Raw genomic sequence first — 26,653 nt, forward strand, 5'->3', positions numbered from 1 at the left:
TCGCTAATGTTGGATAACAGTAAAGTTTGGTATTTTAACAACTAGCCATGTTTTTCATCAATACAGGGTGTTTTTAAATAAGTATGGCAAATTTTAAGGGGTAATTCTAAACAAACGGGTCGTTTTACCCGTATGCGCGCCAATGGTGAATATTAAATTCTTAATTGTATGTCAAAAATGCGTAATAACTACCTCTTAAAACCCACCAAATTTCATTTGCATATCTCAACCGGTTTTAGAGCAATAAATCGTCAGTTTGCAAGAAAAATTTTAACACCCCCTATTTCGGAAACGAAGCATTTGCGAACATACACTTATAAAGCAAACTGTCAAATTATTTTTCGTGCAGAATTGCCCCTTAAAGTTTGCCATACTTATTTAAAAACACCCTGTATTCATGAAAAACATGGCTAGTTAAAAAAGTACCTAACTTTTTATTATCCAACATAAGCGAATGAATCAAAAAAACAAAATGTTAAGAAAATATGAGGCTATAGTTGGGTTTTAATTTCAATATTTTATAAATGCTAGAATATTCCACAGGGTGATGCGAAAAAAAATACAGTTTGATTGGTACACCCGGTGTACAATGACAAATTTACCTGTCTAGAAACAATATTATTACAGCGATATTTATACAGAATAAGGCTATATTATGATCAAACATTGAAATAAAATCAATAAAAAATCAAATTATCAACCACTTAAATCGAGAAAGTTTAGGAAATTTGAGAGACCAAAAATGACCCGTTCCTTGGAATAGTTTATATTATCAACCAAAGAGCATAACAAAAGAACAGTCGATTGATAAAACAAATGACCAATTTAATTTAACTACCTAGACCTACAGAAAAAACTGCCATAAATGTCCTTTTGTTTTCCATGTATTTCACTGTAAATATTTCTTTGTTGAATGCCTCGTAGACTAAATATTTCGGTATTTGGTTACACGGTATTATATAGCCGACACAGCATTATCTGTTATAGTCTGTCTCCTTATTGTAATCACACTCAGCAGAAAAAATATAGATAATAGTCTTATTATTCTATATATATATATATATATATATATATATATATATATATATATATATATATATATATATATATATATATATATATATATATATATATATATATATATATATATATATATATATATATATATATATATATACGCGAGCAACGCACCATGCGAGTCCCGATATATCCAGCAGACCACCCGAGACCCACCATAACCAAAGTGTATAATTAGATTTTTATTATAGAAAAATAAAGAATATAATATGAACTTTTATGGGCCCCAGAGAGGGGTAAGAAAAATCTTTTAGTTTAAAAAATCTATACGGAGCATACCGTGCGAGTCCCACTTACAAGTCAAAAGGACATGCGAGTCCCGCCAGTTATACATGGCACACTCAGCAAACAATATGAGACCCAGCGATGTTGCCACAACGCTGGGTCTCGTATTGTTTGCCGAATATTTTAGGTACTTCCCCGGTTTGTATATTTCACCTCGAATTTAACAGTTTTGTTTCAGCGGTTATTTTAATTCTTGTGAATAGTAAGGGCGGACGTAAAATAGTGATTTTAGGCGCAAGGATAAATATTAGGTACCTATGGAAAATAGATCAAAAAAAATTTTGGAACTCGCGTTGGACGAAAATAATAAAAGTAAGTACCTCAAGTGTTTTTTAATTTATGCAAAGTAGTTAATATTACTTACACACGTCTAATTATTTAAAGTTTTTACAAAATATTTATTATAAATGAATTAATAAATTAAAAAATGCCATTTTATTATAAACTTCGGAGCGCTTTTATAAATTATGTTTTTTTATTGGCAATTGTTGGTGGAATAAATAATTTTTTATTCTATTCTTATTTATTTCTTAAATTTTTAGAAAAATATTATTCAAATGCAAATAAGATGGGGAAATCTTATTTTGGGCCGCCTAGCAAAACGAAACAAAATGCGAAGAAAAAAACTGAGCTTTTAGAGCCCAATGTAAAGATCTTATCGAACGTTAACCTTAAAGAAAAAATTGATAACTACTTGCAAACTATAACAACTCCCTTTTTTTTAATGTCAAGAAAATAAAATAGATGAATCAACATTATCTGAAAGTAAAAATAACGTAGAGGTAAGTCTTGATCTCATTTAGTGTAAATTAAAGTATACACCAAGAAAACTATTTTAATTTTTAGACTCCATTTAATAAGTATGATAAAGAAAAAAAACAGGACCATTTAAAACCCAAAGCAAATATTTTACTGGAACCAGATGTTAAACTTAATGATAACATTGATAACGACTCACAACCTTTAAACAAAACCTTGGATTTATATGAATTTCAAGAAAATGATTTAGAGGAAAAAGCATCAAAATCGCCTGAGTACGACAAGGTAAAAATTGTTTTAAACAAAATATTTAACAAAAACTTGTTTATTTTCATACTACTTGTGTGTGTGTGTGTGTGTGTGTGTGTGTGTGTGTGTGTTTTTGGCATCAGACAAAGTCTATTTGCCACAAACTATGACGTAAGAAAGATCAAATGTCTACTTTCGTCCTAATCACAAAATGAACTAATATGTCATAGACTCTTTTATCAAATGAAGCAAGGAGTGCTGAAATATTTACTGGAAGAGGAAATTTTATATTATTTAATTCCGTCATTAGTTCCAATGTTTCAAGTGTATATTTAGTGCAGTCGAAAAATATAATATGGTTTAAGTCGCCTATCGACATATTATTGCACCTTCATACTACTTATTTGCTCTATTTTATAAAACGTAATATCTTAAAAAAGTCTTATTTTGGTGTTAATTATTAAATATTGCTTTAGCTGGAAGAAAAAACTTACACTCCATTAAAAGCTGTAAATTTTGATTGCTATCCAATTTTGACCAAAATTGACACGAATCTAAATACTGACCATAGAGACTATGAAGACAATGAAGACTTTAGCGAGTCACGTGACACATCCTCATATGTACCCGAAACGGAAATAGAGTCTGAGGGAGGGGAAGAGGAAACTATTATTCCAATTTTTAAGGTAATTTTTTAATACGACATATTTAATCAGTTCAAAAAAGTATTGGATAAATCCTTATTTTAAGTAAAATACAAAATGACAAGTAGATACTTATTTTAAAAGATATTGCTCAATGTAATTCTTTATTTATTTATAGACATTACTGATTGTGTGTTATTAATTTTAGACCATAAACGTAACTTGCCCTGAATCAACTTTAACAAAGGACGAACCCTCGGAAAAGCCCCATATTTCTAACGTAAGTTAAAGAATTATTAGGTTAATAATTATTAGCAGTCATTGGGAATCCCTTGTCAGGGCCGCTCTGTCCATACGTGATATAATATATAAGTGATATATATTTATGAAAAGGCGCTCCGGGTTTTTGGCTAAATAACAAAAAGCGCAAGAACTATCTTAACCTTTAACTACACGCGCATCAAGTTATAACATAACTACACGCGTGGCGTACTTTATACGCCACAAGAAAATACACTTAAAAACAGCGGATTTGTTTATTTTTTTTTGAAGAAATACATTTAGTTGTTTGTTATAAACATTATTCGGCATCAGTGAATACTTGGAGTTCCTTCTCAGTAAGCCAATTGGGATTTATAACTGGAATCATGGAATAACTGGATTCCATGATAAATAAAATTACTAATAATTTTTTTTAAATGTGCTTTTTTTACAGGAGAAAAAGTATTGTTTATAAAGAAAAATATATTTTGTGCCATAATGACTCAAAAACAATTAAAATATGTACTTATATTACTACTTAGATTATTATAATCGTGGTGTATATTGACCACCACCGGAAACAACAAATTACTGTCCACCTATTATTGTCCACCAACAAACTGTAAATTATGATCTTCTCAGAACGCCGATTATAACGAAACTAAAACCAAATTGTAAATCACATTCCAGTGACAGGTTAGATAGATAAACAAGGTCAAAAATTAAATTTTTTAATATATGTGCAGTAGAATTCTTATATCTGGCGTACAAAATACGCCAGCGCGTGTAGTTAAAGGTTAAATACATAATTTACGTTTATGCACGAAAACATCTTTGTCCTCCTTCAATAGTCAAGGACAGCATGCTTAACCATTGTTCCCACTAGCCAGAAGGGCGGATTATGGATTATGAACCCAGAGCCCAGCAATAGGCCAGCGTCATTTACCTGTTATTTATGATTGTCGTTCTTAAACGTGCATAGTTAAAATTTTGTGAAAAGCGGTATATAGGCCAAGGTAGATCCTCTCAAAATAGTCAAAATTCTAAAAAAAATTTAACAGCATTATGCGTACTTTATTTTGTAATTATTCGTTTAAGTACTTGAGGGGAAGTGGATCGGTAAGAAACAAATTTTGAATGGGGGTCGGTGGGGGTGGTTTATAGGGGTGGAAAATTTGCCTTGCGATTTCCGGCTTAGGTTCGCATTTTTTCTAATAATATTGAACGTAAAAGTTGTAGGTATTAAAAAATCAAACAACTTTTGTTCTATGTATTTTTCAACATAACCTCAAAATTTACTAGAAAAACGCCAAAAACCACTTTTTTATGTTTTTCGGTGTAAATTTAACAAAAATTATTTAAATTTAAGCAAATTTGGTGGAAATATACCTTTTTGCATCTAATATTTTTTAAAAATTTTTTAATGGCGAATATCGAACGGTTTCCGAGAAATTTCACTTTTTCATAAAATGACACTATACATTCAATCGAAAAATTTGGTAGCTCAAATTGAGCTTTTTGACTTTTGTAGGTAGGCATTATCTTCGATGAAACGTGTACTTTCAAATGAAAAAAAAGGGCACCTTAAGAGAGAATTTTTTTGGAAATCGCAAAAATCCGAAAAAAACGGTTTTTAGGTTATAGAATTTCAGTGATCGTTATAATTTTGAAGTTATTTATTTAAATTTCGGTTCAAACTTTGTAAAACATATTTGTTAACATTATTTATAATAATTTTAAGTTATTATTTATAAACAGTTTTCAATTATTTAAACACGTTCAGTTAATAAAACTATTGTTTAAACAATATTTTTGCATAAAATTTTTTTTGCAAAATTGACATTTTTGCTTGGAATTTTTTTTTTGTATTTAAAAAAAAACAAATCGAAAGTACTCTATGCAATTTTATGAAAAAGGCGATAGATTTTGAGTAAAAATTCGTTGAAAATTTTAATGAACCAGTTCCAAAAAGAAGTAGGCACAAATAAATTGATTAAATTTTTTTTGTAAAGTGCACGTGTAACAAGTTTTCATTTTTAATTTTGTAATTAAAACATCTGTACAAAATTTTGAATAAAAAAAATTAAAATTACGTTCTTTTTTATTTCTACGGTCCTGAACACATAAAAACCTAGAGTTATACTAGTCTACCACTTTTTAAAATTTTCAAAGAATTTTTACTCAAAAGCTATCGCCTTTTTCATAAAATTGCATATATGTAATACTTTCGATTTGTTTTTTTAAATACAAAAAAAAATTTTCCAAGCAAACATGTCAATTTTGCAAAAAAATTGTATGCAAAAATATTGTTAAAACAATAGTTTTATTAACTGATCGTGTTTAAATAATTGAAAACTGTTTATAAATAACTATGTTAACATGTTTTACAAAGTTTGAACAGAAATTTAAGTAAATAACTTCAAAATTATAACGATCACTTAAATTCTAAAACCTAAAAACCGGTTTTTTCGGTTTTTTTTGCGATTTTCAAAAAAATTCTTTCTTAAGGTGACCTTTTTTTTCATTCGAAAGTACACATTTCAACGAAGATAATGCCCACCTACAAAAGTTAAAAAGCTCAATTTGAGCTACCAAATTTTTCGATTGAAATTTCTCGGAAACCGTTCAATATCCGCCATTAAAAAAAATTAAAAAAAATATTAGATGCAAAAAGGTATATTTCCCGGAATTTGGTTAAATTTAAATAATTTTTGTTAAAGTTACATCGAAGAACATGAAAAAGTGGTGTTTGGCATTTTTCTCGTAAATTTTGAGGTTATGTTGAAAAATACATAGAACAAAAGTTGTTTGTTTTTTTAATATCTACAACTTTTACGTTCAATGTTATTAGAAAAATTGCGAACCTAAGCCGGAAATCGCAAGGCAAATTTTTCACCCCTATAAACCACCCCCACCAACCCCCATTCAATTTTTTTTCCTCCCGATCCACTTCCCTTCAAGTACTTAAACGAATAATTACAAAATAAAGTATGCATAATGCTGTTAAATTTTTTTTTATCTCGAAACAGGATCTACCCTGGCCTAATAGGTGAAGGCGCACAGTAATTTAATGCACAAGGGCGCCAAGTGTGTTTGGCGCGGGACTGTCCCTTGTAATTTTTTAATTAATTTAAATTGTTTAAATTTAGTTTTAAAATGTACTTTTTTACAGTCTTACTTTTAATTTTTTTAGATCGAAACTAATAATTCCATTGTTGCCCTTTCACATAGAAAAAACAGAGTTTGGGATAGAAATAATTTCTGTCCAATTTGTTTCGTAGAAGTGAGTCATTTTGCAAGACATTTGGAAAGAAATCATGCTGACGAAAGTCGAGTAAAAAAGATTTTATCTTTTCCAAAAGGATCTAATGAAAGGAAAACCTTATGGGATTATTTACGCAAGGAAGGAAATTTTCATTTGTTTAGAGAAGAAAAAAAAGTGGTGGCTGTTCGAAGGCCCACGGAAGCCCAAGCATTAGACTTTGACGATTTTGTTGTTTGCGAAAACTGTTCTGGGGTGTACAAAAAAAAATTTTTCTATAAGCATGCTAAAAAATGCCAAGAAAAACACACTGGTACAAAGTGTGGGCGACTAAATGCCTTAACTCAATCCCAAACATTTTTAGCGGCTTCTCGCTGCCAAAACAGTTTTTTATCACAGTCAAGATTAAAGAAAGAGGTATTTTGCATTATGAAAGCAGATAAAATAAGCGCCACCGCAAAAAATGATATTTTAATATGTTTATTCGGGGAAACCCATCTTAAAAAACATAAAAGAAAGCAAATTGTAACAGTAACGTCCAACAAAATGAGAGAATTAGCAAGACTTTTGATTGCTCTTAGAGAGTTCACACCTGTTCAGAACCTAATTGATGCTATGAAACCAGAATTATTTGACGATTTAGTTACGGCCACAAAAGTAATTTCGGGATTTAGTAATGCCGATAAAAGCTTTAAATCTTCATCATTAGCACTTCATATGGGTACCACTTTAAAACAAGTATGCGATATAATTAATCGAATGATTTTAAAAAAATCCCCATTATTTACCTTTAAAAACCCTAATGAGGAAAAAAAAGCATTCGAGATTTAAAAACATTATTAGAGACCAGTTGGGCCAATGAAATTTCTTCATTAGCCCTTAAAACAATGAAAGAACAGCAATGGGAAAAACCCCAAATACTTCCGGTGACAAGTGACGTAATTAAGTTTAATAATTTTGTCAAAAATCACGTTGAAGACAGTGCCAAAAAATTAAACAAACTTTTAGAAAAGGAGGGGAAACAAAATGACAAAAATGATTTACTTCCTTTATATAAAACCTTAGCAAAAAAAATAATGGCCCTTCTTTTAATACTAAATAGAAAACGCATCGGTGAGATTCAATACCTTGAAATTTCTACTTACAAAAGATCATTTGCAGAGCCCAGTGTTCAAAAAGAAATTGCTGAAAGTTTAACTGTTTCAGAAAAACTATTGTGTAGAAACTTTAGAAGAATTATTACAGGTGGAAAAGGTAGCAAACCTGTAGCTATTTTAATTTCTCCTTTTTTAAACGAGAAAATTGAGCTGATGATTAAAATAAGGGAAAAAATAAAATTAATTCCAGAACATAATAAATACATATTTGCAAATCCAAATTCGTCGAAAGGTTGGTTTCATGGAACAAGTGTAATTAAACAATTTGCAAAAAACTGTGGGGCAAAGGATCCCAACTCTCTAACTTCTACCAAATTTCGAAAACAGACTGCAACAATTTTACAGATTATGGACATTAATAATACTGACATGGAACAATTAGCCATTTTTATGGGCCATACAAAAAAAAACCCATGAAGAATGGTATAGGTAAGCCAATCTTGTTAAAGTGGTTTATTATTATATTAGCATAATTAATAGTTGTAATATTTTTTAGACTTCCTCAAGATCTATACCAGACTGCAAAAATAGCCAAACTAATGATCGCTTTGAATAAAGGTGATGTTAATATTTACAAAGGAAAGAGCTTAGACGATATCAATATAGAAGAAAATGACTAATTGGAAATTGAAAACATAGAAACAGAAGTAAATGAAATAAATGAAAAAGGTAGAATTAGTGTACTCGCATTGGTAATTGCCTAAAAGTTTAATAATCCATTTTTTAGAATTAACAGAGCCTACTCATTCTTGGAGTCCTAAAAGTAATTTTAGCGATGTAACCGACGAAAAGATTGAACAAGCTAATAAAAATGGTAGGTAAAAGATTATTATAAACGAAGTCTTAAAAAATCATTACAATAAATGTTATAAATGAAAAAAAAAAAGATGAGTAGCTCCTAACTCTTAAAAGCAGTTTTCTACTTAAAAGTAACAAATAACTAATTATTACTAATTTGCAGAAAAAGTTTCGTCGAAGGGTAAAAGAAAGTTATTTACCGATGAAATGACGCATCCAATGCAAAATAATAAAGGTAAAGCAGTTTTAATAAGAGTATATCGAAAAAATGCATGTATTATTTGATTTTTTAGTTACAAAAAGAAAGGAGGTGCCAACTACTGAAAAAACCGAAAGCACTTCAAATGGTAATTTCTTTAGATAACTATTACTCTGCTACTCGTAATACAATTGTTTTAATTTAATAATACATTTATTACCTAATAGGATTTAAAAAATATTTATTCGTAAAAAACTCTAATATAATAATTTTATTTGTAAAAGGACAATTACTAGTCCTGTCGCCAGGGGGGGTACAACGGCCTCGTTAATTCAGATGGACTTACTCAAGGTTTTTTTATGTATTTTGACCCGTAGAACACGAATTTTTTGGGTAACAGTTGATCCGGATGTCGATAAGATTGTTATAGACCAAGAACTTGAGAAATCAAATAACAGCGATTTTTGGCAAAACAAAACAATATTTTGTATTTTTTGGGCCATTTTAAGTAAAAAATATTTCTACAAGTTTTTTCGTAGGATGCACAGTTTTCGAGATAAACGCGGTTGAACTTTAAAAAAATCGAAAAACTGCAATTTTTGAACCCGAATAACTTTTGATTAAAAAATAAAATAGCAAGTCTGCTTACCGCATTTGAAAGTTTAAGTCAAATTATATCGGTTTTGATTATTTGCATTGGTAAAAATTTATTTTTTTATTGTTTAACAAAGCTATAAACACGTAGGGTTTCCCGTGCTTTTACATGCGTTTTAACGCATGTAACGTAGAAATAGTCTTGATTGCACTAGTACCTATTCTACCTACTCGTTCGATTTTAAATGAGAAATCATAGAAACATCACTCACGCACTAGTTGTTTGTAGCTTTGTTTAACAATAACACAATAAATTTTTAGCAATGCAAATAATCAAAACCGACATAATTTGACTTGAACTTTCAAAGGCGCTTAGCAGAATTGCTATTTTATTTTTTAATCAAAAGTTATTCGGGTTTAAAAATTGCAGTTTTTCGATTTTTTGAAAGTTCAACCGCGTTTATCTCGAAAACTCTGCATCCTACTAAAAAACTTGTAGAAATATTTTTTGCTTAAAACGACCCAAAAAATACAAAATATTGTTTTGTTTTGCCAAAAATCGCTGTTATTTGATTCCTCAAGTTCTTGGTCTATAACAATCTTATCGACATCCGGATCAACTGTTACCCAAAAAATTCGTTTTCTACGGGTCAAAATACATAAAAAAAACTTGGGTAAGTCCATCTGAATTAACGAGGCCGTTGTACCCCCCCTGGCGACAGGACTATACCTGTTTTTGTTAAAATTAAAAATGCTTTCCAAATTTTATAACTAATTTACGGCATATTTTTTGTTACAATTTTTAAGTATTATTTTTTTTCTACAACCGTGTTAAAAATGCAACTTTTAGCACTCCATGCGTGCGTTAAAAATGCTACTTTAAGGCACTAGTGCTTTAAAATATTTTTAAGGCACTGCAGTTCGTATTGACCGTATAGACAATTTTGATGTAATGTCAAAAAATATAAAAATGGAATGTCAGTCAAGTTCAAGTAAAAGTTTTTGTAGATATTGTTCTGTAATTACGTTTGTAGAAAAAATATTGTATGATATGCGTGTTAAAAAGTACATTTTTAAGGCACTCATGTGAATTGCAGAACTTGCTATAGCTCATTCTGCAAACTTTCACATGCGTGCCTTAAACGTGTACTTTTAACACTTATATCATAAATAACTATTTATGTATTAACTTTTTTTAGCGATTGCAAGACACCGATGGACCGAAAAGGACAAACAAACTATGCTTAAATACTTTACAAGATTCATAAAAGAAAAAAGGGTTCCGAAAAAAGCAGACGTACAGAAATTTAAAAAAAATAAAGCTGGAGAAAACTTTCAATCAATTGATTGGGTAAAAATTAAAACGTTTGTTTACAATTCTTACAGAGTGTAGTTTTTGTGAAGTTTTTTATTAAATAACGTGTTTCTAAACATTTGTGTTTTAATTCGATTTCGTTTGATATATATTTTTCGGTAAAAATTCATTTAATCTAGCAAATCAGATTCTTAACAAAAATATGATTAATAAAATAGTATCTTATATTATATAAAATTCTTGTGTCATAAAGTACGTTCCCAAACTCCTCTGAAACGGTTCGACCGATTTTTATCCCCCTAGATGATAAGGGTTGTCCACCCCTAAAACATTTTTTGGACTTGTATTTTATTATCTTTTTATAATGTGGATTAAAAAATACATACAACTTTAAATTTTTTCATCGCACAAACGTTTTTTTTTCCAACTTAGCGGTATTAAAGAATGGCGGGAGCCCTTCTTTAATCCAATACAAAATCCCACCGAATACAACCAATACGTAATCAATAATCTGGTGAAAAGTAGCCTGCTGACAAAATATAATCAGTCCCGCGATTCTGCTTCTCGGCTACACGATTTACGCCGTCTTTAAATATGGCGGACAGTCGTCCTTTTTGAATCGCGGCCCTGGCTAAAATAAAGTTCAAATGAAATTCCTTTAGTAAATTATAACAAAGCAATGTTGCCGGGTTTTGGGTCTCGCATATAATGTTTGATCAATCTGGGTCTCGGATGGACATACAGCTTACATACAGTCTACCTGTGCGCCGCCTATGGTGCGTTTCTATGAACTAAATTCCATATATTTTGCGATAGCAAACAGACTTCCGAGTCCAAAAAAAATTTTTTATTGATCAGTTTTTTTGGATAAGTTGGACCTTCTGCAACCGATATACACGATAAAACCATGCGAGTCCCGCTGAAGGGTCTCGCATGGTCAAAACGGGTCTCGGACGGTGCGCAGCATATGGCAAAATGGGACTCACATGGCCGGTGTGTACGTCTATATATATTTATATATATATATATATATATATATATATATATATATATATATATATATATATATATATATATTTATATATATATATATATATATATATATATATATATATATATTTACATATATATATATATATATATATATATATTTATATATATATATATATATATATATATATATATATATATATATATCGATATGATTTTCGTGTGTTTAAATTCGTAGAAAACTAATTAAGGAAAAAAATGAACTACTTATTGTAGGTATATTTTTTTATCAGCATATGACATATTTTTAAAAAGTTTCGATACATTATAGGTCTGGATCCCGCGTATGGAAAAAAAATTGATTAATAGCAAGCTGAAAATTTGTTAATAGCTGAACGGTGTCTAGTCGGATAAACTTTGATATATGGGAACACTGGAACAAGTTAAAAATTTGGAACGGTCAGACCACGAAAACGGCACATTTATTTTGTCCGACAGAATAGACTTAAACTCTCCGAACAGAGATTAAACTCTCATGCAAAAATCAGACTGCTATTTATCACCTGTCATAATTCCTGTCATTTGACATATTCTACATGTTCCACTCATTAAAACGCCCATTTGGTGATAAATAGCAGTCTGATTTTTGCATGAGAGTTTAATCTCTGTTCGGAGAGTTTAAGTCTGTTCTGTCGGACAAAATACATGTGCCGTTTTCGTGTTCTGACCGTTAAAAATTTTTAACCTGTTCCACAATTAAAACTTTCCCTGTTCCAGTGTTCCCATATATAAAAGTTTGTCCGACTAGACACCCTTAATTAAGCTATTAACAAGTTTTCAGCTTGCTATTAATCAACTTTTTTTCATACGAGGGATCCAGACCTATTAATTTATGAATGGAGGGCGGCTATTCTCAAAACGTGGACAATTAATTTCAGAGCGAAGAATGTATGTTTGTTTATGGTATTGTTCGTAAGGCGCATAAGTTCAATTTTACAAATTTTTTTTGCTTCTCATAGAGTACCTACCTAAGAATATACCCGAACTAATATACTTCATAAAACGACCCCCAGTTCTAATTGCAAGACGCAAGAGTCTTGCAGGCTTAGTCTTGTTCTTGCTCAAATTTTGCACGGTAAGTCTTGGTTTTGGTCTTGCTCAAATTAGGCGGTCTTGGTCTTGGTCTTGGTCTTGCGAAAACGCAAGAACAAGACCAAGACTGCAAGACCAAGACTGATTTTGGGCAACACTAGTCTGGATCCCCCGTATGAAAAAAAAGTTGATTAATAGCAAGCTGAAAATTTGTTAATAGCTTAAGGGTGTCTAGTCGGATAAACTTTGATATATGGGAACACCGTAACAGGGGCAGATTTAATTGTGGAACAGGTTAAAAATTTGGAACGGTCAGACCACGAAAACGGCACATTTATTTTGTCCGACAGAACAGACTTAAACTCTCCGAACAGAGATTAAACTCTCATGCAAAAATCAGACTGCTATTTATTTAATGAGTGGAACATGTAGAATATGAGAGTTTAATATCTGTTCGGAGAGTTTAAGTCTGTTCTGTCGGACAAAATACATGTGCCGTTTTCGTGGTCTGACCGTTCCAAATTTTTAAACTGTTCCACAATTAAAACTTCCCATGTTCCAGTGTTCCCATATATCAAAGTTTGTCTGACTAGACACCCTTAAGCTATTAACAAATTTTCGGCTTGCTATTAATCAACTTTTTTTTCATACGCGGGATCCAGACCTATTAAACTTTTTATGTTCGCTCCAATACTTTCTTTTTATTTATTAACAAAATACATTTTAAAATGAATATTTTTAGTTGATTACTTATTTCCTAGTTGATTAAGGGCCGGTTGTTCGAACGATAATCAACATTGATCACTATCAAATATTTAATTACTGTCACAACTGTCAATGTCAACTTTGGTTGGGTTGCTGAAAACATAGTTAATTATAAATATGAGATTAGTTAGTCAATTAACATAACAATTATTAACATAATTGATTAACTAATTTCACAATTGTCATCGATAATTATGTTTTCGGCAACCCAACCAAAGTTGACATTGACAGTTGTGACAGTAATTAAGTATTTGATAGTGATCAATGTTGATTAGCGTTCGAACAACCGGCCCTTAATGTTGACACTGATGATCCCCGGCTTTCATACAATGACAACGGTTTGTTCGCAACGTTCTTCCATATTCCAAAGTATTTGTGGAAAGATTTGAAAGTATTTGTTGACAATTCGTTGACGTAAATCTTCTAAAGATACGGGAGATGTTCTATAGATTTACTGTTTAGGTGTTCCTAGTGCTGGTTTATTCACTGGGCGCTTGGGGCGGGCGCCCGTGGCCCTAAGGGACCCGTTCCTTTTAATAATAAAAAATAAAGATCGATAAATAATCTACATATAATGTTCCGTTTGGTGTGTGTTGACGGAATTAATTATATAAAATAAATATTAATTAAAACGCAAACAACTGTCAATAATATACTTATTTATTTTGGTAAAAAAAGGTGTTTTGCTTATAGATCTCGTAAGAGTGTCAGACCTCTTGCCGGGATGCGAAATCGACCGAGACTGGTGAAAACGACTCCGCTGAACTAAAAACATTAGTTTGTGGTTTTTAAACTAATTTATGGGCCTAGGGTCTGATAAGGTAATATCCCATACAAGTGGGTATAACATCTGGTTTTTTTTTAAAGCTGAGAACTGATATATTTCGTTTCTTAAACTAACAGGCCATTCTACGCATGTGAATTTTAAATGGAACGTATTATTTCATTTTGAAAAAGTTATTTAAAATAAAAATAAAAATTAGCAAAAATAGTAACTAAAGCGTATCGCTATACACCCCCTTCGAGAAATATAAGCCGCTAGGTAATACATCATATAATGAAAATTGAAAATAACAGAAAATACATTGCAGGGTTTATACGAGGAGAAAAGAAATCACTGAATTCACTAATGCCCGACACTTTCTTGATATCTTCCGGTAAATCTTGCTTTTCTCTTCAGTCTGTTGTTTTTATTGTCTGTGTTCGTTTTGCTGGACACTGTCATTCTTTCTGGCTCGTGATGGATACTTTCGTGAAGCTCGTACGCCGGCTTCAATCTGTCTATGGAAATTGTTGTTTCTTTTCCATTTACACGGACGACAAAAGTCTTGTCACCTCGGTTAATAACTGGAAAAGGACCGTGATATGGGTTTTCTAAGCTGCTTTTGATTGTATCACGGCGGATGAAAACGTGAGAGGTGGTTTTCATGTCTTTGAAAATGAAGGTGCTTTTGGATCATGATGCGACGGTTGCGTAGGACGGAGGTTTTCGAAATGATTTCGAAGCGTTTTTAAGTATATGTGAGCACTGTCATCGGTGTTTCTTCGCGACGAAAACAATAGTTCACCTGGCAAACACAATGGTTCTCCGTACACGAGTTCGGCGGCTCAAGTGCCTAAATCTTCTCTCCACGCTGCTCGTATGCCCAGTAACACTGAAAGTAGGCTTTCGGTCCATCGGATGTTTTCATGACATCGAATTGCTGCTTTTAAGTGTCGATGAAACCTTTCTACCATACCATTTGCTTGCGGATGATAGGCGGTTGTCCTTAAATGGGTAGTTCCAGTCAATTTGCAGATTGATTTGAAGAGATGCGATTCGAATTGTCGGCCTTGATCTGTTGTGATGCGCTTGGGAGTGCCGAAACGAGCTATCCAACCAGAAAAAAATGTTCTGGTTACTGTGTCTGCTTCTTGATTAGGCATCGGGAAAGCTTCTGGCCAACGTGTGAAACGGTCGACGCATGTTAGACAGTATCTGTTTCCTTCTGAGACCTGCATCACTATAATGTCTATGTGGACATGTTCGAATCGGCTGGAAGGTGGTAGAAAACTTCCAGTAGGTGAAACAATGTGGCGCGATATTTTCGATTTTTGGCACTGTAGACACGCTCGAGTCCATCTCCTCACATCTGATTTAATGGATGGCCAAACATATCGCTGTGTGATCATCTTCACAGAACTGTTGATTCCGGGATGTGCTAAGTTATGCATGGTGCGAAAAATTGCCATTCGCAGTGGTTTCGGTACAAATGGTCTGGCTGTAGATGTTGATATGTCACAGTACAAACTCACGTTTTGTTCGGAAAAGCGTATTTTCTTCATTTGCAGTGATGTTTTCTCACTTAAAAAAGTTTGCAGTTCTGGATCAGTTTCTTGTGCGAGAGCTAAGTCCATGATTTCAATATCTTTCTTGATGCTATCGACTCGAGATAGTGCGTCTGCCACAATATTTTTTAATCCAGAAATGTGCTGAATGTTAGTGCAAAACTGTCCTATATAGTCTAAATATCTAAACTGTCTAGGACTACATTTATTTAGTAGGCTTATTTATCAGGGTGGCTCAGTAAAGCAGCGTCAGCTAAACTGTTTTTGCAGTCGTCAAAGGCTTGGATTCGCTGTGGTGTCCATTCAATTGGTGCTTTTCCTTTGACATTACCTTTTAGGGCATCATGTAGTGGTGCTTGTAGCTCAGCTGCATTGGGTATGAACCTTCGGTAGAAGTTTCACATACCTAGAAATCTGCGTAGGTCTTTCACTGTTTTTGGCTGAGTGAAATTTTGTACAGCTGCTACTTTTTCTTGTGGAGGTGTGAGTCCTCCGTCTGATACTGTGTATCCCAAAAAGGTAATCTTGTTTTTGCCAAATTGACACTTTGTTGGATTTATCACAACGCCAAACTGCTTGAGCCTTTTGAAAATTTCTTCCAAATGCGACATATGCTGCTCTTCGGATTCTAACGCAATAAGAATGTCATCGATGTAAGCGTAGGCGAAGTCTAGACCACGTAAAATCTCGTCTATGAAACGCTGGAATGTCTGTCCTGCGTTTCGTAAACCAAAAGGCATATATAAGTACGCGTACAACCCAAATGGTGTAGTAACGGCGGTCTTTGGTATGTCTTCGGTAGCTACTGGTATCTGGTTGTATGCTCTCACTAAATCTATTGTAGAGAAAATTGTCTTACCAGCTAGCGACTGACCGAAATCTTCGATGTGCGGAATTGGATATCGATCTGGAACTGTTCTTTGGTTTAGACGTCGATAATCTCCACAGGGTCTCCATTCCTCACCTTTCTTTGAAACCATGTGCAGTGGAGTAGACCAGTTACTTTTTGATGGTCTTATGATGCCTACTCGTAGAATATTTTCGAACTCTTTTTTAGCCCATTGCAGTTTGTCAGGTGCTAATCGTCGCGATTTCGAAAAAAACGGGTGGACCTGGTGTTGTATCGATGTGGTGCTTGATTTGATGCTGAATGTCCTTCACCATACCGGCGGGTCGCGTGATTTCCGGAAATCGTAGCAGCAGTTCATGGTAACGCGACACTTCCACGATAGTCTTTACGCTGCTGTCGAAACACTCTTTAATGAGTCCCTTTGTTCGAAGGGTTGTCGTACTGTCTACTAAGCACTGGTTAGCAATGTCCACTATGAGAGCGAAATGGGAAAGAAAATCAGCTCCAATGATAGGCTTTGAAATGTCCGCCACTACGAATCGCCACGTAAAATCACGCCGTAGTCCGATGTTTAATGTCAAGTTCACATAACCGTATGTCGCGATTTTAGTGTCATTGGCCGCGTATAGTTCGTATGAAGTCTTTTCGCGTGCACCCCGTACATATTTCCGCGGGAAAACGCACAGATCGGCACCGGTGTCGATTAAAAATTGTTTTTTAGTATCATAGTCTGTTAGGTAAAGGGACTATCATAGTCCGTTTGATCATTGAGAAATAATTTGAGACAGCTCTACTGACACTGATTTGGGCAAGAATTTTGAAACGAGTGAATGTAACAAGCAAAACGTTAAAAACTGGGAACGTGTCAATTTGAGTAGAATTAATGACACCTCTTTTGAGATTTGTTGTAGACGTAAGAAATAAGTTTAACAAAGTTGAACTAGAAGCGAAAACTTTCTTTTGCGAAATCGAAGATATCTCAAACATATTCTATAGGTACAACTGACCTTCAAAGAACAAAGAAAAGAAAAATATTTTTCGATAAAGCAGGTGAAAGTGAAACAATTTTAAAAAACTGACAACTGAATAGCAATGAAGCGGGCCTCTAAATCCCCAGTGCCCAGGACCCGAAGTTAAGTTAAACCGTCACTGGGTGTTCCTACAAAAAAGTCCAGGTAAACAAATCTGGTGAAGGAGAAGGACATTCGCTACTGACTTTGCTCTCAATTTAATGACGAGAAAAATGTTGGTCTAAATATTCACGAAAAAGTAAAGCATCATGCGAAGAAGCACAGTTCTGTTTTTGAAAAGTCAAATGATATTCATCATATTGTTGATCATTTTCACTAATATCAGTCAATTCAGGATTAATCACCTGTTAAAGTAATTGTATCCACTACCGAAAAGGAAAAAGCTGAGAAAGAAGAAGAAGAAGACACATATAACTGGTTTTACTTTTAGTTTAGAGTTAGAGCTTTAGGGTTTTGAGTTCCGTTACAAATTTAGTTTTTCAAAGGGTTCCACCAAAAAAGTTTGAGAACCGCTGAACTAGACTGTTGAAAACTGTCTAACCAAGTTAGTTTTTTTCTGAAATTTATTAGAATATCTGCTTAAATTTCGCGTATTTTCTTTGGCCACGCTCCAAATGAAAACAATAATAACTTAGACTAGGTCGAAGTTAGCAAATGTAAGGCTAAAATAAACAAAAGGCAAAAATAGATTTTTAAATTAATACTAATCGAAACGAACTGATGTTATTACATCTATCCATATGATGAATAGTTTATTTTTTAATGTATTTTTAAAGGTACATCTGTTCCTAAATGTTTATTGATATTTTTACAATTTTAATATACAAATAGTTAAAAACTGTGTGCGTATTTTTATAAGTACACCTGGTCAGATAATAGCTGCTCTAAAATGTTTCGTTTACGTCAAATAACTTTTGCTTGGAATGTTGTGGTTACTGGTTTAGAAGGAGGTCAAAACTTTGTATAAAGTTTACATGAGAATAAGTGTAAAATCTTATTTTTACAAAATCCTTTACATTTCTACAAAAGTTTGCGTAAAGCACATAAAAGAATGAAAATTTTGAAATTAAAATTTCTATATGAGTCACATCTTTTATGGTTTTGAGATTTATACATCATTCTACTCATAATCTACAGGGCTACCAGTTACTGTATAGTTTTAATATAGAAGTCGATATCTTACATCAAGCATTCAGGATGCAAAACAAGTTATAGATGCAAAACCAGACATGACTACAGCCGACTTCGGTGCAAATACCGACATGTCCACGTTAACCAATAATAATGAAGCTGAAGGTACCACGTGACTAAGACACATGTCAGACTAACTCACGAGTTGAGATCGAAATACATTGTTGTTTCCGTTGTAATAACCTACTAGACTTGCATTTTTGTAGTTTTTCTTTTGTTTAACAATAAATATCCTGATAATGAGCGAAATGGCTTATGGACAATATTGAATATGGAATCCATCCATGAACTCCATCCAAAGTAAACAAATATCGGAAAAAACCTAAATCAGAACCATTTGTTTATAAAATAGGAAATTGTTGAATGCTCGAATATATGAATTTTACAAAGTGAAAGGCAGATATCGTGCACTGAATTTAATTTAATCTTGCCCAAGTATACTTTCGCTCCTAGAGCATCATCAGGGGCATTTGGTCAATAAAATTGAAAAAAACTATTAAAAAGCCTGAAGTTACCAAAACCTGGACAGTAACTAAAATAATCGAAAATTGGGGCAAAGTCTACAGATTGAGGTGTCGATACACTAGCTCTTGACTGGAAAACAAACGTTCAGCTTGATATAAAGCCATCAACCGTATGGCTTTAAACGTCAAATGTCAAAACGCGTAATAATTCTTCTATAAAAACAATCTCGGTACCAATAAATATTTGCTAAGAAGAGGTCAGAAACTGCACAAGCAACCTGCAGCTGTGAAGGTAGGTTTACCATTAAAACTAGATAAAAAGAACAGTACCTATAAGTATCTAGGTAAAACGATGAAACATTATCCTTTTTTAAGAAAGCATTTGACGAAATCCCACCGCATCTACGTCAAAAGTAGCTAGTTGCCTAAAGCACTGATTTCCTCGAAAGCGGCACCGACAAACAGCGACCGTAGCACTGCGATGAATTACGTCAGATTACGGTGAAAAATTCAAGATTCTTCACTGTGGCAATGGAATGTGCAAGCTCAGCAAGCGGTGGCTACCAACGCATCCTTGGAAACCAACGCTATTATTTTGCATGGTACAGATTTTTATGATGTCATTCATCGCAGTGTTATGATCGCAGGTTGTCGGCACCGCTTTCGAGGAAACCAGCGCTTAACCGCGTAAGATACTTTGAGAGAGGAGGAAGCTTTGAACAACAAAACTGAAAAATTTCATTTCGAAGAACACTAATTTCAAAGAGAAGTATAGCTATTTGTATAACAAGGGAGGAAAGTGCTACTTTTCGTCCCGAGAATGAAGTTTACTGCATTCAGGGCAGTAATCATTCAAGGGAGGAATAGGCACTTTACTCCCATGTTATACATAATATGATTTTTCCACCTTTCTCAAATAAAAAGTCATTTTTTCATTTTAAACAATTTATTTATGTAACTAACTAACAAAATTAATTAGAGAACTAAAACTAAAAAGTAGGTACAGTAGAACTGTCAACTGTCACATAAACGTCAAATTAATAATGTAAACATCGTTAAACCAAAATAACAATTTACTGTTTTTTACCATTTTGCAAAATACAGAGTGTTCTACAAATAAACGTTAAAATGTATAGATACTTACGTAATAGATAATAGAATATTGTACAGGGCGTCAATAAGTTATTTCATCAATGACATACCATGACGTCACTTTTACTTTTCCTCCCTAGGGAAAGTACTTTTCCTCCCTAGGGAGGAAAAGTACGACTTTGCTCCCTACAATCAGGTCAGGAAAAGGATACTTTCGGTAGAGGTAGGTGGAAAAAGATTTTTCCTTGTTTTACTTAAAATTTCTTTTAATGGATATGTCATATTTTGAATCCACATGACGCATATCCTTTTTCCTCCTTAATAATTTAGAAATTTGTAACTAAATCAATGTTTTTAATACATTCCTGGCAAATTCATCGATAAATACTATAAATACTGCAATACTCGTTGATAAACACTATTATAATGTATGCGCAGCGATAATAGTTGCCCATTTTATCATTAATTAATATTAAATTTGTATACTAAATGACCCTCCATTAAATTGTTTATCTATCTCTCTCTGAATATTAATAGTCACTCATTCGTAATTTCGGTTTGAGCGAAATTACACAATCGATCATGGAATCGCATTATAAAAAATTCCGCGAGTGCCAACAAAAATTAACTGACCCAAACCAAATATAGAATGACTAAAGATTGAAAGTTCGCATATTGATTTATTTTTAAAATAAATAATTGCAAAGGGCCGTACTACAAGTGTGAAGTTGCTTGGTGTGCGTTGATCATTTCTTTAAAGCGAATGGCCTACAATAAGAACATATAATTAAAAACAATAGAAAACGTTAAATGGAGTTTTACAAACGAACTTGAAAACACGTACTAACGCGTACTAATCTAACGAACCCGCCATATCTATAAGTACCTTTATGTGGGTGCTCCGTGTAGCTGCTCCACATAATGGATACGTTCCCGCTCCCGTTCGGCGCTCACCCTCGGCGATTCAATCGGTGACGGTTTATATGTGGAGAAGCGCATACCGTATCCATTGGAGCAGTTACACGGAACACGGAGCACCAACGTAATGGATACGTGCCATAATGTATCAATAGCCAAAACATTTTCGGTCGCATTCAGGGACTCAGGATAGGACTGTCAAAGTACTTTTTCTATTTCATTTTGACATCGTTTTCTTCTTCTTCTTCTTCTTCTTCTTCGCACGACTAGGAGTTACTCCTGTTTGTCTGCCTCTTATTCTGTTTCAGTTGTTGTTGACTGTACATTGTCTTTCCACCTTTTCGGCGGCCTTTCAACGGGTCTTCTGCTATACGGCTTGTTGTTTTTACAGATGTTCGCTAGTCTATCTCGTTCCATCCGGTTTACATGTTCGTTCCAGTTTTTCTTTCTTGTTTTTATCCACCTGTTAATATTTTGAATTTTGCATCGTTCTCGTATACTTCTGTTGCTTTGTCTGTCTCTTACTGATATGCCCGCTATTGATCTTAATACTTTCATTTCGATATTGTTGATTTGTTGTTTCGTCTTTCTTGTATCGGTCCTTGTCTCCGCTGCATATGTTAGGATAGGTCTTATTGTTGTCTTGTATACTTTTATTTTGCTTTCCGTGGTCAGATATTTGTTTCTCCATATGGTTTCTCGGAGGCAACCACTTACTCTTGCTACTTTTGTTGCTTGTGTTGTGGTCTCTGTTCTTATATTCCTGTCACTAGTAATCTCTACTCCTAGGTAATTGAATTTCATTACTTGTTCTACAATTTTGCCGTCTATTTCTAACTTGCATCTACGCGGCTCTTTACTTATCACTAACCATTTAGTTTTTTCTACTGATATTCTCATATTAAGTTTATTTGCTGTGATATTGAAAGTGTGGAGCTGCCTTTGTAGGTCATCCTCGTTATCAGCAATTGGTACTGCATCATCGGCATATCATAGTATCGTAATTTTATGCGCTCCCATGTGGTATCCATGTCGTTTTCTTACTTCGTGAATTATTTGATTCATCACCATATTGAATAACAACGGGCTGAGCGAGTCTCCTTGGCGGATTCCTCCTTTTAGTTCTATGCATTCTGTTTCTCCTGTTGACATTATAACTCTGATCTTGTTGGTCTTGTTAATTTAATTAATTAGCCTTATTATCTGGTGGTATATTTGTTCAGCTTGTAATAAATTTAAGATATCATTTCGCCTCACCCTGTCAAAAGCACTTTTTAAATCCACAAAGCACATGTATGCTGGTTTTCCATATTCAATAGACTTTTCTACTATTTGCCTGATAATAAAAATTGCATCTATTGTGCTGCGGTTCTTCCGGAAGCCTTGTTGTTCATCTGCCATTTTCGCTTTTTCCTCGATTTTATATTTTATGACTACCGTCAACAATTTTAATGTGCTGCTCATCAGACAATGCCTCTATAATCTTCAGGATTCTTCGAGTCTCCCTTTTTGAGTATCGGTAGCAGGAAACTTTCCTTCCATTCCGCTGGTACTACTCCGATATTTATTATATCGACAAATAATAATTTTAGGAGCCATTGGAGTAGTGTTCCTCCTCCATATTTTAGTAGTTCATTATTTATTTTATCAGGACCAGGTGCTTTTCTATTTTTTTTATTTTTTTATTCGTTCTTGTAGCTCTTCTTCTGTTATTAGTACTCTATCGTGGGTTTTATTAATGTTTATTTCTCTGTTCTCTTCTTCTCCTTCTCCATATAATTTCGTGAAATGCTCAGTCCATTGTGTCTCTATAATGTTATCTATCCGTACAAACAGGCCCGGCCCCAGGGGTGGGCGAACTGGGCGGTTGCCCAGGGCGGCAAATTCAGGGGCGGCAAATTTTAGAGGACAGCTAATTTTTGAAATTGAAGAAATAATAACTTATGTTTTTAATATTATAAAAAATCAATATTATGAACAAGAGCGGCAAAAATGCAATTGTAAAAACGAGAATTAAGTAAGTGAAACAATAACAATTGCAAGGTTCGGAATTGCAATTCGACGGAAAATCGACAAAACCGCTTTCTTCTTCATTGCATAAGAATAGTCTAATCAGAACTAAACTAAATTCACTGAAATTCACTTAAAATTAATTTACTGAAAATGGATATAATAATCAGAAATATATGGCTGAAGCTTTGTCCAGCCACGCTAAGTCTCCAGCTCATCTACAGTCACAGCGACAGTGGGTAGAACTAGCAATTAGACTAGAGTCGGGCAAAATCATAGATGAAGAAACACAAAAAGTTCTAAATTCAATAACTGGTCATTGTAAAAATGTAATACAACGACTTATATCAATAATACAGTTCTTAGCACATCAATGTCATCAAATGAGGGGCGAAATTTTTTTATGCTTTTTGAGCTCTTTAAAAATTTTGATTCTGTGTTAGAAGAGCACATTGGGAGAATAACAACTAATGGGAGTAACAAACAGCATCACTTCTTGGGAAAACGTATTCAAAACGAAATTATTCAGCTCCTCCATGACCAAATCAAAAATAAAATTTTAAACTTTTTGAAATCAGCAAAGTATTATAGCATAATTTTAGATTGTATATCTGATATTGCTGGGGTGGAACAGATGACTATTGTTGTACATTTTGCCGATTTAGGTTCTTGTTCACAAAGTGTTAAAATTGAAGAAAATTTTCTTAGATTTGTGCCTGTAGTGGAAACCACTGGAATGGGAGTTACAGAGTCCCAGAATGAACTGGGAATACCTTTGGAAGATATGAGAGGACAAGGGTATGATAATGGGACAAGCATGGAAGAGAAGAACTAGGGAGTTCAAAACAGAATTATTTTGAAAATGAATCCTAGAGCATTTTTTGTCCCATGGTCTAGCCATTCAGTTAACTTAGTCGTGAACGATGCTGCTCAAGCCTCACAGTTTGCAGTTTCTTTCTTTTCCTTCGTGACAAAATTTACAACTTTTTCTCAGCATCTATTCATCGTTGGACTATGCTGAAAAATCATATTTCTAGCCTAACATTGAAACCTTTGTCCGAAACTTTATGGGAAAGTAGAATAAGTAATGCAATTACTCCCATTAGAGACCAAATTGAAGAAATTTCCGATGCTCTTATATAAATCACTGAATAAAAACAACGATAAAATGGTTGCTCATGAGGCAAGCTGTTTGGCAAATCAAATCTGTGATTTTACTTTTCTTTGCTCTGTGGTAATATGGCATGACATTTTACTTCACATCAACGTAGTCGCATATGCAGATTATTGATATGGGAGCGTATCAAGCTATCAGTTTACTAGAAAAGTATTTTAAGTCTCGGAAGTGATTTAAAATTCCAGGGCTATTTGACAGACGCAAAAGGGATCATCAAAGTTAGAATTTGAGAATCCGAAAAGGAGGCTGAAGATGAAAGTATGGACCTATAAAGAGACACGATATAAAGTTGACTTCTATTTAAAAATTATAGACACAACCGTTAATGCATTAAGTGAGAGATTTCAGCAAATTAAGAGCCATGGTGAAATTTTTGAGTTTTTTGGGTATACCAATGGGGAGGGGCGACGGTCGCCGATCTTGCCCAGGGCGGCAAAATCCCTAGGGCCGGGCCTGCGTACAAATTCATTTATGTCTGTTTTTTGTCTCCTTATCATCTTCCACACCTTTTTCTGTGATCCATAGAGGTCGTATTCCATATCTTTGGTAAATTTCTCCCAGTGTTCTTTTTTGATGTTATCTATTTCTTGATTTACTCTATTCCTGATTCTCACGTAGTCGTCTCGTGCCTCCGGTGTCTTCACTCTTTTGTATGTTAGGAAAGCTTGTTTCTTTTGATTTACTAGTGCTTTCACCCTTTCGTCATACCATGGAGTTTTGTATTCCCGTTTATTTCTGTTGACTTTTCTTTTACCTAAAGCTTCTTCTGCTGCTTGTAGGATACTTTTTCTAATAATTTTCCAGGTTTCTTCTATATCCTTTTTAGTCTCTAGGTCATGGCTGTTTAGCTTTTCTGTTGGTCTGTTTCTATACAAGTTTTGTGTCCCTTTGTCTTCTAAGCTTTCTATGTTTAACTTTTCTTCGAATTTTGTATTTCGCTTGCCTTGTGTGTTGATTTCTATATTTATTTTTCCTTGTACTAGGCCATGGTCGGATCCTACATTGGCGGACGATAGAGTGCGCACATCTATTATACGACACTTAATATTATCCCTGTATATGCCTCAGATAACAACAAAAACAAGGAAGAAAAAGATGCTTTTTATGGACAGCTCCAAGATCTACTGGACACCACAATAGCCGGTAGTAAAATAATAATTCTCGGCGACTTAAACGCCAGAGTCGGCAACATACCTGTGGCTGGAGTTACACAAAGAGTTAACGAAGAAACGCTCAACGACAACGGAGAAAGACTCCTAGAACTTTGTTTATGGAATAACTTCCGAATTAACAACACATACTTTGACCATCCAATACAGCATAAGATCACCTGGTCAGATACAAGAGGATATCGTTTTCGTGAATTATAATTCATAATAATTATTAGTATTTTATTATTTTCGTCTCGGATACATTCAATTCGATTACCATTTTTTGGCGACCTCTGTCTGGCTTATTATGGTCTTGACACTGTTTATATAATTTTCTCTGTTTGACCATGACCAGGACATCCTTTAATGTTCCAGTTCCAACACATTTTTTCTACTCTTCTTGACCTGAATAGATCTGTCTTATCATCTTATCTTATCATATTTTAACACCCACTACTTCATTTTTTGTGGTCCTCTCCTGGTTGTGGTCTAAGAACGATAGAAAAACTGGAGCATAAATAAGGCTGTAATATAGTAAAAACGGTAAAACTGTATTATTTGTATCAGACCAGTTCAAACTGGCTGAAGATATTGACGATGCTACTAGAATCAAACAAATCAAATCATAAGTTTGACAAATTAATATGAAAACAAGTTATAGTATATTAAGTATGGAGAACGGTAAGGGTTTTATACCGATCGAAGACAATGTTTGGAGGAGGAGCGGAGCAACGACTCTAATTATTGTCTGAGATCGGTTACCCTTAACGTTCGACATGCTTACAACGTTTTTTGCACGATTGATACCATTATAAATTATAAAATTAAACATTTTCGTCATATTGACTAGTTTCATTCATTTTATCAAGATAGAAACTTTGGTTGTTAGGTAGTAACTAGTAGTCCGTTCTTTAACGGTAAAATATTGCAAAATCTCTACATTTTAAAGAACCGCCTGGATTGACATGAAATTTGGCATACACATAGCTAACAA

The 26,653-nt window shown here is 33.6% G+C and overlaps 1 protein-coding gene and 1 long non-coding RNA gene across 2 annotated transcripts in view; both read left to right on the top strand.

The window, feature by feature from the left end:
• The window catches only part of LOC114332026 (tumor necrosis factor receptor superfamily member wengen), a 333,411-nt gene that overhangs the window by 224,747 nt on the left and 82,011 nt on the right, over nt 1-26,653 (top strand). The window lies entirely within an intron of this gene.
• Nucleotides 7,706-10,716, top strand: LOC126892675 (uncharacterized). The gene is made up of 6 exons (XR_007700963.1): nt 7,706-8,123; nt 8,191-8,363; nt 8,422-8,508; nt 8,656-8,727; nt 8,786-8,839; nt 10,485-10,716. It is a non-coding gene; the product is annotated as an uncharacterized LOC126892675 (long non-coding RNA).

This window comes from Diabrotica virgifera, chromosome 1, assembly GCF_917563875.1.
Source record: "Diabrotica virgifera virgifera chromosome 1, PGI_DIABVI_V3a".
Classification (NCBI taxonomy): Eukaryota; Metazoa; Arthropoda; class Insecta; order Coleoptera; family Chrysomelidae; genus Diabrotica; species Diabrotica virgifera.